We start from the raw sequence: 12,275 nt of genomic DNA, 5'->3' as shown, positions 1-12,275 counted from the left end.
CACGCCTCCCTGAGGGTGCACTTATCCTTTGTCCCTTCCTGAGACCAAGGCTATGATGGAGTACATCCAAGAAAACATTGCAAAAGGGTTCATTCATCCCTCAACATCTCCTGACGGTGCAGGATTCTTCTTTGTTATGAAGAAAGACGGATCTTTAAGGCTGCGTATCGATTACTGTGGCCTAAATGCCATCGCCCATAAAGACAAATACCCATTGCCTTTAATCTCTGAGTTATTTGACTGACAACACAGAGCCTCTATATTCACCAAATTGGATTTACGCGGGGCTTACAACTTGGTGTGAATCTGCCCCGATTACATCTGGAAAACAGCTTTTAACACCAGAGATGGGCATTACGAATATCTGGTGATGTCTTTTGGCCTCTGTAATGCTCCTGCAGTATTTCAGTGAATGATTAATGAAATCTTCAGAGATTTATTATATGTTAAGGTGGTGGCATACCTTGATGACACCCTTGTCTTCTCCAAAGATCTAGTTACCCACCGCACCGATATCTGCACAGTTCTTCAATGTCTCCATGAAAACCATCTATTCGCGAAACTGGATAAGTGTCTGTTTGAAAAGACCAGTCTGCCCTATCTTGGGTATATAATTTCAAAACAGGGATTCTCTTTCGACCCTGAAAAACTCAAAGGAATCCAATATTGGCCACAGCCCATGGGTCTTAAAGCTTTACAACGATTTCTAAGATTCACAAATTATTACCGCCATTTCATTCCTCATTACTCCACACTGGCGGTTCCTCTCACTGCACTGACCCGTAATGGCCAAGATACCCGGAACTGGACCCCAGAAGCCATTTCAGCTTTTAACCTCCTCAAAGTTGCCTTCCTAGCAAGATCTTGCCTACACCACCCAGATCCAAACCACCCTTTCCAGGTCGAGGTGGACGCCTCTGCTATCAGGGCTGGGGCAGTCTTGAGCTAACGATCTGCTTCCGGTTTCCTAATCCCATGCTCATTCTATTTTCACAAGTTCTCTTCAGTGGAACAAAACTACAGCATTGGAGATTGCGAGTTACTTGCCATCAAATTGGCTCTAGAAGAATGGCACCCATGGCTAGATGGTGCGCAACATAAATTCACCATATTCACAGATCACAAGAATCTGGAACACTTGAGCATTGCCCAGCATCTTAATGCCCGTCAAGCTCGATGGGCCTTGTTTTTTTCTAGGTTCAACTTCGAACTTCGCTATCAGCCAGCTGAAAAACATCTTTGGGCACCCATTCTTTGAACCAGAAGATACTCCTGAAGAACCCAGTCACATTACTGACCCAGTCTGTATTTGTTTGTCTGCAAATCACCCAGTCCCGACTGGGAAGACCGTTGTGCCCCATCGACTCCTTGAAAGAGTCCTCCGGTGGGCACATGACTCTAAATTTGCTGGTCACCCAGGAAGAACGCGAACTCTAGCATTGCTCCAATGGTTCTTCTGGTAGTCCACTTATAATCTCTGATGCTAAAGCATATGTCGACTCCTACAATGTTTGCGCCCAACAGAAAGCCCTGGTTGGTCGACCTTTGGGTTTGCTCCAACCACTTCCACTCCCGAAGAACCGTGGAAACATCTCTCCATGGATTTCATCGTGGCCTTACCGCTATCCAAGGGACATACAGTCATATGGGTTCCCATAGATAGATTTTCCAAAATGGCTGATTTTGTTCCACTACCGGGCCTACCATCTGATCCCGAATTGGCACACCTGTTTTTTCTCCACATATTCTGATCACACGGCTTGCCCAAGGACATTGTCTCCAACAGGGGCCCTCAATTTGTTGCCTGATACTGGCGTGCCCTTTGTGACAAATTTGGCATCAACATCAGTTTAACAACAGCATACCATCCACAAGCCAATGGACAAGCTGAGCAAATGAACCACTCCTTAAAATCATTCCTCCACGCCTATATAAATGACCATCAAGACAACTAAATAAATGACCATCAAGACAAATAAATAAAATAAATATTATGGATTCCAGTGTTGGTGACAACTGAAGCTGGTATGTAACTGGTCCAACACGACAAATGATTGGAAAAGGTCAAATGTACCTTGGTGCAAACCTTTGGGAAGATATCTTAAGCTGAATATACCGAGTGCTCAACCAGACTTTGAGGCCAGGAAAGAACCTAGGGGCCGAGTGTCGATGGATGTCCACAGACTTCTTGGCCCGGGATGCGGCTTGGTGCAAGCGAAGATTCATCTGATTCCAGAGTGCCTTGAGGGCATCAGCAGTAGCTTGCACAGCAGGAGAGGGCACTAGGGATGTGAATCGTTTTAGGACGATTAAAATTATCGTCCGATAATTTTAATATCGTCTTAAACCGTTATGGAACACAATACAATAGAGATTCTAACGATTTATCGTTATAAATCGTTAGAATCGTGAGCCGGCACACTAAAACCCCCTAAAACCCACCCCCGACCCTTTAAATTAAATCCCCCACCCCCAATGACTTAAATTACCTGCGGGTCCAGCGGCGGTCCGGAACGGCAGCGGTCCGGAATGGGCTCCTGCTCCTGAATCTTGTTGTCTTCAGCCGGCGCCATTTTCCAAAATGGCGCCGAAAAATGGCGGCGGCCATAGACGAACACGATTGGACAGCAGGAGGTCCTTCTGGACCCCCGCTGGACTTTTGGCAAGTCTCGTGGGGGTCAGGAGGCCCCCCACAAGCTGGCCAAAAGTTCCTGGAGGTCCAGCGGGGGTCAGGGAGCGATTTCCCGCCGCGAATCATTTTCGTACGGAAAATGGCGCCGGCAGGAGATCGACTGCAGGAGGTTGTTCAGCGAGGCGCCGGAACCCTCACTGAACGACCTCCTGCAGTCGATCTCCTGCCGGCGCCATTTTCCGTACGAAAACGATTCGCGGCGGGAAATCGCTCCCTGACCCCCGCTGGACCTCCAGGAACTTTTGGCCAGCTTGTGGGGGGCCTCCTGACCCCCACGAGACTTGCCAAAAGTCCAGCGGGGGTCCGGAAGGACCTCCTGCCGTCCAATCGTGTTCGTCTATGGCCGCCGCCATTTTTCGGCGCCATTTTGGAAAATGGCGCCGGCTGAAGACAACAAGATTCAGGAGCAGGAGCCCGTTCCGGACCGCTGCCGTTCCGGACCGCCGCTGGACCCGCAGGTTATTTAAGTCATTTGGGGGGGGTTCGGGAGGGTGGGGGATTTAATTTAAAGGGTCGGGGGTGGGTTTTAGGGGGTTTTAATGTGCCGGTTTTGCGATTTTTCGATTTTTCACGATTTTTCACGATATTTTACCCCCCCAAACGGCAACAATACGATTCCCTCCCCCTCCCAGCTGAAATCGATCGTTAAGACGATCGAGGACACGATTCACATCCCTAGAGGGCACTGATAATGGTATGGTTAATGGTGGTTGTGGTTGCTTCCCATAAACAATAGAAAAAGGTGACGTACCTTTTTTGGGCGGAGTTTTCCCACAACTCCCATATTGCCGCTGCTACAGGTACGTCACCTTTTTCTATTGTTTATGGGAAGCAACCACAACCACCATTACCCATACCATTATCAGTGCCCTCTCCTGCTGTGCAAGCTACTGCTGATGCCCTCAAGGCACTCTGGAATCAGACAAATCTTCGCTTGCACCAAGCCGCATCCCGGGCCAAGAAGTCTGTGGACATCCATCGACACTCGGCCCCTAGGTTCCTTCCTGGCCTCAAAGTCTGGTTGAGCACTCGGTATATTCAGCTTAAGATATCTTCCCAAAGGTTTGCACCAAGGTACATTTGACCTTTTCCAATCATTTGTCGTGTTGGACCAGTTACATACCAGCTTCAGTTGTCACCAACACTGGAATCCATAATATTTATTTTATTTATTTTATTTAGTGTTTTTTTATACCGGCATTCATGATAGGCATCACATCATGCCGGTTTACATTAAACAGGGGGTGAATAAAATGAGAAAATACAATAAATCTTTGACAAGTGCGAAGCTGGAAATGTTGCAGTTACAATAAAACAGGGATGTACACAACTGTGAGCCGAAGAAGAAAATAGGCGATAGGAATTTTAACAAAAAGAGCAATTATTTACAATGATATGAAATTTACTATGTAATTGTAACTTATTACAGTGTAATGTTAAAGTCTGATAGAGAATTGATGGTGAGTTAGGGATCAGTTGGGGTCTGGAAAGGCTTTCTTAAATAACCATGTTTTGAGCCTTTTCCTGAAAGTTAGTAGGCAGGGTTCCTGTCGCATTCCAAGTATCGCTTCTGAAGCCAGTAGTGCTATCCTGGCCTTCACAAAAGGCTCCTGAACCATCTCTGTTGATTGCGGAGACCGACACTACCTAAAAGGTTCACAAAGTCCTTGATGTTCGCCATAGGGGCCGCAGGTGTTAATACCTCCTTTCCTGGGAGGATTATGGCCCCGAAGAGAATTTGTGGGACCAGCGCGTAACATCTTGGACTCGTGGCTCGTGGACTCATGACTCGTGGCTCGGCCCCCTCACCTCTCTCAGATGAATCCAGGGCCTGGTCCCTCGTCCCTGGCGGCGGTGGATCGCCGGCTCCATCCTTGGGCTGCCCTGGTGCCACAGTCTCTGCTACTGATCCCTGTGCTCTGCGTTGGGCCTCTCCATGTGGCCTGTGGAGAGACGCCACCGTCCAGTGCCGCGCTCCTCCCTAAGCGAGCGCACGCGCACCATTGACTATTTTACAGGGCCCGCGGTGGGAACTTGGCCGCAGCCACGGACGATGATGACAGCGGAGTCCCGGTATTTAAGGCCGAGCTCCGCTCCTAAGGATTGCCTTTGTAACAAGTCTCCTCACTGGATTTAGAACTCTTTGCCTTCTGTGATTCTCCTTCGTTCATGGTTCCTGATCCTCGCTGACTCCTGTTCCTGGTTTTCCTGTTCCTGCGTTCCTGATTCCTAACCTACTTCAAATTGCCTTCTCGGATACGACCCCTTCATTGCCTGACTATGCTATTGCTTCCAAGCCCGGATATCTGCTTTGCCTGACCACTCCATTGAATCTCTCCAAGCCCAGACCTCTGCATTGCCTGACTATGCTATTGACTCTCTCCAAGCCCAGACCTCTGCATTGCCCGACTATGCTATTCATCCTCTCTTCATCCAGACCTCAGCCTCACCTTGCCAGTGTTCCCTGATTGCCGCCGGCCCAGAATTTAGCTTGCCCTATGTCGCTTATTCAGTCTACGTCCTGGACTTGGCCTATTCAGGCTTTGACCTGTTCTTGCTCAGGTGCCCCCTGTCTGACTTTAGTTCTATTGGTGCCTGGGTCTCCGGGACTCCACCTTGTCCAGTACAGACTTCTCCACTCCACTGTTGCTGCCTCTGGGCTGACCTCTCGAACCTTCCATCGACGTTGACATATGAAGGCCCACCTAATTCCAGCTGGCACCGGCATCCAAAGGCTCAACCCACGGGGAACGAGGGCTGGTATTGGTGAAGCACCAGTCGGCCTCCGTCCTTCAGCCCACGCTGCCTACCAACAGTGGGGACCATAAGATCCCTCCTACGGGTAGCACCAACCCTCCTTGGCCCAAGGGTCCACCTCCGGTGCAACACTCTTGCTAATAGAAAAGAGATGAAATAAATTGTATGATGACCCTCATAATGTGCACATTTAAACCACAATGGACTCCTCAAAAGATGGAGCCAGTGTCAGGCATAATAATAACATTTTTTGTCTATTTATTTAAAAATAATCAGAGAAAGTTCTTTTTCACTCAATGCACAATTAAACTCTGGAATTTGTTGCCAGGGGATGTGGTTAATCAGTTAGTGTAGCTTTGGTTAAAAAAGGATTGGATAAGTTCTTGGAGGAGAAATTCATTACCTGCCATTAAGTTTGACTTAGAAAATAGCCACCTCTATTAATAACAACAGTAACATGGGATAGTTTTTGGGAACTTGTCAGGTTCTTATGGCCTGGATTGGCCACTGTTGGAAACATGATCTTGGGCTTGATGGACCCTTGTTCTGACCCAGTATGGCGTTCTAATGTTCTTATATGCAAATACAAAATTTACCAAGAACAAAAATCAACTATTTATTAAATAAAGATATGTACAATAAGTTACATACTTTTAACTGTGAAAAGTCACTTTTCTTTTGAATTGAAATATTGCACCATCCTTTTTATATTTCCTAGAGAAAGTCCTTGCCATTTATCTGACCATATTATACTGAAAATGCACTCAGGATCAGCAGCTTGACTTGCTGTTAAATACACAGAAAGATATGTGCACATATTGGACACATGATAACAAATGCTAAAAGAAGTTGAATTAATGCAGGTCTGAAACTCGTTAGTAGTAATGTCAGTCATCAAAGTTACTATGAATCGAGCTGAATGCCCTCTCTGCCGGCTGCAAAATCACGTCCAGTCTTTACAGGTGGGGTATGTTTGGCCACATGCGGAGGGGCAAGAATTTTTGCATAAAGATAAAATTAGTCTAAAAGGAACATCACTCCTTCCAGGAATGACATCAAAATCATTTTGTTTGATTTAAGAGATCTTTGAGGGATCAAACATTCTACTTTCTCTCTACTACTTCACTCCTCCCCTACTATTCCCTTCAGGTGAATGAACGTTGTGTTAAATTATTAAAAGTGAAGTTGAGTTTTAAGTAAGCTTGTGGATTTTTTGGAAAGCCACCTTTAAGCGTGAAGAGTGATTTGTCAGAGTCCAAGTTTATAGCGCCAAGAACCTAGAAGTGCATCTTCCCTCCTGCTTGGGACCAGACCTGTGCCATCTGGAAGGTTCCCACCCCACCCTGTCCTGTGAGGGGTTATTATTTCCTCCCACTGTATGTGATCCCAGTCTGAGGATGTTCATCTTATTCACTATTTAGATAGAAGAATTTTCCATTTAAAGCCGATGGTGTTCTCTCTCAGTCAGAGTTAGTATAAACGTGACTTGTCTATCTGAGGTTTCCTGTGTAGTGCCTGCTCCCACCTCCCAGTGCTCCAACGGACAGGATTGTGTCATATAGCTAAAGGCATTTCATACAGCAGCACAAGGACATTTACATTTAAGAGGCAATTTGCTTCGCTAACTCCAGAAAGGGTCACATCTCTGCTTAGCAGTGACCATTATTATCGTACGTCCCTCCAACATTGTAACTTTTGGATGAATGTTTGGTAAATAGTGTACAAGGGATGTGTGCAAGAAGTGTACCCGGAGGATAACAATAAGGAACTTTATTACAGACTGAAAATAAATTATTCACGACAGAAAGAGAGCACCAAATACCCAACAGAATTAGAGTTACAGACTTGCAAACTGGTTAGACAAAAAAATGACCAAATGTCTGGTGAGGATCTTCTTCCAATTAGCTAAGACTTTATATTTGTTATTTGAGGTGGAAATGTAAAGCACTGAGCATCTGTACCCAAGTCCACATCAAAGTGACAAAACCTTCCTTCCTGACCCAAAACACAGTGATCTGCTGGCATCCCAGGATCAGCCCTTCCTCCAGTCTAACCACTTCACCAGACCCATCCATATTTTCCCTCCAAACGCTGGAGCAGTGGTGCTTGGAATCGTATAAATCTATACATTTACAGAGAATTTTATCTAAGTACTGAATTATTGCATTATATATATATATATATATATATATATATATATATCATTAGAGATTTAAGACATCAGCTCTCCTCATGTCTGAGGCTTCATCTCCAAACAGAACCCAAGATAGGTTTTGGATCCCACACTTTCTGAAGGTTAAAGACTCTTAATTATGTGACAAAGGATTTTAAGTCACAGGATTAATATCATAGTGTTGTCACTCTCAGGGTTGACATCACAATGGATGGTATCTGACAGGAGTGATGTCACATTTAGTTGTAGACAATGTTCCTGTAAGGTACATGGGGGACTATCCACATCTTTCTCCCCACCAGAGTCACAGCAGCCTTTTGTCATAATAAAAATGATTTACAATCCAAAAAAAAATAACCTCCCAGCCTAATCACAGCCTTGGCAGGGCCTGGTTGTTATACATCTCCATCGAGCAACTTTAGTTTCTGTCTCACAGTGGAGAAAGAAATGATCTGCAACACTTCATCTCTAGTTTTATTTATTTATTTCAGATAAAATATTCATCCGCTCTCCCCCCAGCCTCCAGGGCTCATCTCTAATATCTTTCATTACCAGTTCATGCAACCAATCAATGCTTTATACCCTGATGACAAGCATTCTTACATCACATCATTATTCTTATTGATACATAATTTGTCCAATCACAGACCTAGTTTAGGATCTGCTACTTATCATTTAACCAAGTCTGAATACTAAAACACTCCCATTTTTCATACATATTAGGTGTCATCAATATTATCAAGTTAGGTTGCTAAAGTCTTAATATAACTCTGCACAATCCATCCTTTAAGTCAACACATAGCCCGCTCCATATTTTGACTGCAAGATGTTCAAAACAAATTCTAAGAGTACATTCACTACTTGAGATAACAGCAACTCAGAACATAACATGCTCGCTAAGCTCTGCAAAACCTAAGGAATACATTTTTCTTATAAATCCACTGTGCTCCTACATATAGCCATCCAATAAATATAGAGGTCTTTAAGAACCCAGAAAAAGGTATTTTTTTACTCAAATTCCACACTTTCTATGCTTGAAACCATGTAAGGTCCCATAGTCTCAGGGAGCTGTGGTACAGTGAATTTCAAAGCATGGGATCTATTTATTGTTTGTGTACTTACCAGGTACTTGTGACTTGGATTGGCCACTGCCTGAGACAGGATATTGGGCTTAATGGACCCTTGGTCTGAGCCAATATGGCATATCTTATGTTCTTAATGGACAGAATGATTGAAGGACACCTGGTAATATGAAAGATATTAGTGCTCTCCCTTCCATCTTATAGAGAACTTTGATTGTAATTCATAGTAGTAATGACACACGGAGCTGTGTATCACAGCAGTAGCCATGTTGGGCTGAATCTCACAGTTGTAATGTCATGCGGGGCTGTATCTCATTCCTCTGATGTCATGCATGGGTTGTATCACACAGTGGTGATATCATATAGGGCTGTCTTACTGCTAAGATGTCATGCTAAGCAGAATTTCAATCACATTTATTTATTTATTTTATTTATTTATAAAAATGTATTAATCGCCTAACACTGTTAGGCCTAGGCGATATACAGAGTACACACACATAATAAAAGCAACACAAACAAAAATAAATACAAATAGAATAGTTTCATAGAAACAATCTAATAGAAATTATCTGATATTCATTACCTTATGCATTAAATTGTTCAGGTATTACCTTTAACAATTATACACACAATTCAGCAAATATTCCTTAAAGGCAGTTTTAAATTTTTTAACATCTTCGATAGATCGTAATTCATGGGAATCATGTTCCAGCAATTAGGTGCCGCTATGGAGAAGGATGTTTCTCTTGTGTAATGTAAATGGGCTAATCTCACTGAAGGGACTTCAAGTAAATTAAGTTGTGAAGACCTGAGTACTCTAGCTGGCTTATGGATCCGAAGTAAGGCGTTAAACCAAAAATCAGAGGAAGACGCGCGTAATTTGTCCATATCCCTTTGTCCATTTGTCCATATCCCTCAGCAATGATGTCACATGATGCTGTGTGTCACAGTGGTGATGTCACAATGCTGTAAAATTTGCATTACTGATGCTATAATCGAGTGTGTACAGGCCTGAGAATACGAAGGGGGATGTAGTGTACTGGACCCAGAGAATGAGATCTGATCCTCCACAGGCTTCTCAGTTAATTTTTTTCTGGATCATGATCTCTTTCCTATTGGAAGGGTGTGTATATTTCTTTCTGAAATGTTTCTTCAGTCAGCTCTTTAACATTTGTTCAGAATGAGCATGGGAGAGCTTTTTTAGGTTGGGGGGTTCACACGGCAGTTTCCTCTGCCTCCTTTGTGCTTCTGGCTCAGTCAGAATTAGTCAAAACATATATCTCCCTGCATTGGGTTCACTACAGGTATCCTATATTATAGAATTATACACAATATACCAGTATTTCCACATTAAATGTATTTAAATACTTTATTACAATGTTTATTAAAAAAAAATACATAACACGCCCTAAATTACCATTCACCCTCTCATTCATTCATCTAAACAACATGTAATAAATTCACCCTAAAACCTCTCCTTAACATCATATACATAATATGCAATTAAACACAGTTGATATTAATACAATGTAAACATTCCCCTCCAATTACATATTTTCAACCATATATCTCGGCTTGTTTGTCACAGAAGTTTTTCACAAATATTAAATTACTTCAATACAGGTCTGAACTTGTTCATCACAAAATATTTTCCCTTTATTTCATCACAAATTTTTTTTGCCTTTTATTTCATGTCCTCTCATGAATAAAAATCAACCCATTATAATAAATGATTACAATTTTACCTTCACCATTTACCTTTATAAATTAACCCCATACTCCCTATATTATCCAATAATTTTCAACAATTTAACTATTTTAAAAAGAGGTCAAGTAAATAAGTTGTCTGAAATAATGAGGAAATGGAAGATGATTGAAAATTGATCTAGTGAGTGGAAGAAAGGTGAGTGCGGTCACGCAAAAAATAGTAACTAGGAAAGTAGTTCATTTTAAAATAGTTAAATTGTTGAAAATTATTGGATAATATAGGGAGTATGGGGTTAATTTATAAAGGTAAATGGTGAAGGTAAAATTGGAATCATTTATTATAATGGGTTGATTTTTATTCACGGTGTCTTTGATTATATTAGGATCGGCAATATAAAGTTTGATACATGAGGTGATTGGCGATACAGATTTACTGAAGGTTCTCCAGGAGTTTTCAAGCTTGAGTATAAGGCTAATCCCCTGAAGAAACCAAAGGGTGAAACAGGAGCTTCCTGTCGGTACAGCAATTGAAAGGGACGAAAAAGAATAATTGAGAGGACATGAAATAAAAGGCAAAAAAATGTTTGTGATGAAATAAAGGGAAAATATTTTGTGATGAACAAGTTCAGACCTGTATTGAATTAATTTAATATTTGTGAAAAACTTCTGTGACAAACAAGCCAAGATATATGATTGAAAATATGTAATTGGAGGGGAATGTTTACATTGTATTAATATCAACTGTGTTTAATTGCATATTATGTATATGATGTTAAGGAGAGGTTTTAGGGTGAATTTATTACATGTTGTTTAGATGAATGAATGAGAGGGTGAATGGTAATTTAGGACATGTTATGTATGTTTTTTTAATAAACATTGTAATAAAGTATTTAAATACATTTATTTCAGCCGACAGCCCGGGAGTGGGATATCTCTCCCGGGACCCCCACTGGACCACCAGGTACCTGTAAAAGGTTTTTGGGGGGGTTGGGAGATTGGGGGAAGTTAAGGGATTAATTTTAAAGGGTCGGGGTGGGTTTAGGGGTTATTTTTGTGTGCCGTTTTTCCCGCCCTCCCCCAAAACGATAAGAGAACCCCCATGAACAATATTGTGGGGTTTTCCTATCGTTTTGGGGGAGCCCCCGATTTCTCACAATTTTGAAAATATCGTACGATATTTTCAATCGTCCGAAGCCTGATTCACATCCCTACACATTATGCCTGTGTCTAGGGCAGCAAACATTCAGGGGCAACAGGCTGGCTAAGATTAGTTTTCTTCCAGTTCTGCTGAATATCATTCAGCAGAGAAAATCCCTCTGCTATCCTGTAACAGTCCCTTACAGGAGGTGGGGGATGAAAGCACCAAAAGTCCCTAGAGGTGGCAAAACCCTAAATCTGACCCTATCTCCTACATATGATGACCTTCTGTGATTTATCACCTGCTCTCACAAGCTACTTTCCTATGACTTTCCTCACTGCGGTTTTTACCTCCTTATTCCTCAGACTGTAAATGAGGGGGTTCAGCATGGGGGTGATGGTCGAGTACAGCACGGACAAGAATTTACCCTGCTCCTGGGAGTATTTTGATGTGGGTGTTAGGAACACTGTCAACCCTGACAAATAATACACGGAGACAACAGTGAGGTGAGAGGAGCAAGTGGAGAAGGCTTTACGCTTCCCCTCTGCAGAGCGGATTCTCAGGATGGCTGAGATGATGTAGACGTAAGATATAAGAATCACAAGGAAGGCAGGCACTGCCATCAATGCACCTACAACAAACACTAAACTTTGTGTGCTGACTGTGTCAGTGCAGGAAAGCTTTAACAATGGCACGAGGTCACAGAAGAAATGATCAACCACATTA

The sequence above is a fragment of the Rhinatrema bivittatum genome, unplaced genomic scaffold (genome assembly GCF_901001135.1).
Source record: "Rhinatrema bivittatum unplaced genomic scaffold, aRhiBiv1.1, whole genome shotgun sequence".
Lineage (NCBI taxonomy): Eukaryota > Metazoa > Chordata > Amphibia > Gymnophiona > Rhinatrematidae > Rhinatrema > Rhinatrema bivittatum.
Note: the sequence above shows the minus strand (reverse complement) of the source record.